This window comes from Chinchilla lanigera, unplaced genomic scaffold (genome assembly GCF_000276665.1).
Source record: "Chinchilla lanigera isolate Chin_1 unplaced genomic scaffold, ChiLan1.0 scaffold00031, whole genome shotgun sequence".
In the NCBI taxonomy this organism is placed as follows: domain Eukaryota; kingdom Metazoa; phylum Chordata; class Mammalia; order Rodentia; family Chinchillidae; genus Chinchilla; species Chinchilla lanigera.
The window spans coordinates 5,725,300-5,727,069 of NW_004955432.1; the positions used below are offsets into that span (position 1 = coordinate 5,725,300).

General features: G+C 40.3%; 1 pseudogene; it reads right to left on the bottom strand.

The window, feature by feature from the left end:
- Positions 1-683: 683 nt before the first annotated feature.
- Positions 684-1,448, bottom strand: LOC102027103 (annotated as a pseudogene).
- Between the last annotated feature and the right edge of the window lie 322 nt (positions 1,449-1,770).

Here is a 1,770-nt window from a genome sequence, read left to right on the forward strand (position 1 = left end):
TCTTCATTGAAAAGAAAGAGTCTGTTATTCTCTGTTTCTTTTTTGTAAGAATCTTTCTGGTTTATGTCTTGTACTCTAAACAACTACTTTGAGGATAACAATACAGAGTATAATAACTGTTGTTATTTTCTATTTGATTATGAAATGTTGTTTTACTTTTTTCACAAAATAAAAATGGAGGCTTAGGGGCAGCTTACTTCCGGTTCACTTTCTTCCTCAGTTTTCTTCCTTTTGGTTGTTCTGCCTCCCATGATTTCAGGGACAGCATATGTTCATCAATAACAGCATCTTCAGTGTGATCAGTACTATGCTGTCCATGTATGGATTCATTTATAATTTTATGAATCTGTTTACTAGAAGATGACTGGCTAATGACTTTGTTCACTTCAGACCCAAGACTACAATGTCGGAAAGGGGCACTCTCTTCAGATTTTGATCTAGTTTTCTCTAGTCTAGAAATAGAAGTGCTGCTAAAAGGGGGTATTTTCAGATGGCTTTGCTTCCCATGTCTAAAAGAGAAGGGGTGTATCCAAGCTGAAGCTACTTTTCACATTAGAGGTAGCTCCAAATACAGGTAGTAACACTCAGATAGTCAATTCTTCTTGAGGAAGAATCTTTGAAGTAGGACCTGAAAGTCTTAAACTGTCTTCAATATTTCCCTTGGGTTCTTCAAAGGCTGTTTCCTATGATCTCATCCAGGTAGTGGGAGAGGTCCTCAGCAAGCGGGCTTGTGGGACCTTGAGAATTTCTTTTTTGGTGTGTTGTGACTCAGAGGAAGCCCTGGAAAATTTTCTGGATTCATTTGTATACACAGAATGCTCCAATTTAGTATTTGTTTTTTCTATATGTTGGACACAGATTCTCCTTTCTTTGTAGCTGGTTAATGCTGGAAATTGAAAAGGCTGTTACTGATGAATTTGGAATAACGTTTTCATTGTATTCGAGCTCACGTGCTTGGTGCTGTTGATCATTCTCAGTTTCCTGCTGCAGTTGTTCAGAAAGTTTTCTACTTTCCCTCTGAAAAGCCCTGTAGGAAATTTCATAAGCCCTGTAGTAAGTTTCAGGTTCTTCAGTGAGATGTATTCAAATTCTTGCTGGTTTTTCTCCATAGTTCTCCAGTTCTCCAGATGTGCACAATGATCACATCATCCTGCTTATAATCAATCTTCTGAAACTTTAATGGTTTCATGAAGGGCTTTGTGTTGTTCTCTCAGCTCTTGATTTTTGGTAAAGAATTCTTCCAGTCTTTTCACATCTAAAATGTATTCTTTTTTTCATTTTGGTTACTTTTGCTTCTAAGCCTTGCACTTTTTCATGGTACTCTCGTGGTACAGTTTTGTCCAAGGTCCCTTAAAGTAATTAGATACGTCTGCAGAGCTAGGGCTTCCACAACCAATTCCAGAGACGTTCTTCTTGTTAATTAGGCTCCACACTTTGATTTGTGTCATGTTTTCAGAACTTTGATGCTCCATCCTATAGACAGGAAGGTATCTTTTCAGTGCTGAAATGCAGCTTCCAGGGCTACCTTGAGTTCGCCAGAGCCCCACACGCAAGTGGACCTTGCCCGGGTTGTGAAGGGACAGCTGCTCATCCTCCTCTTTTGCCCCTTTTGCATCAGACTGCCAAACCGTGGTGGAGCAGCTTGCATTTTCCCAGGAGAGGAAGGGACTGGCTGGGCTAGGAGGCTGTGGACCCACCTTCCCCCTGAAGACAGATTGTGGAAATGAAAAATCCAGTCAACCGTGTTTAAGGTCATGCAACAGTAAACAG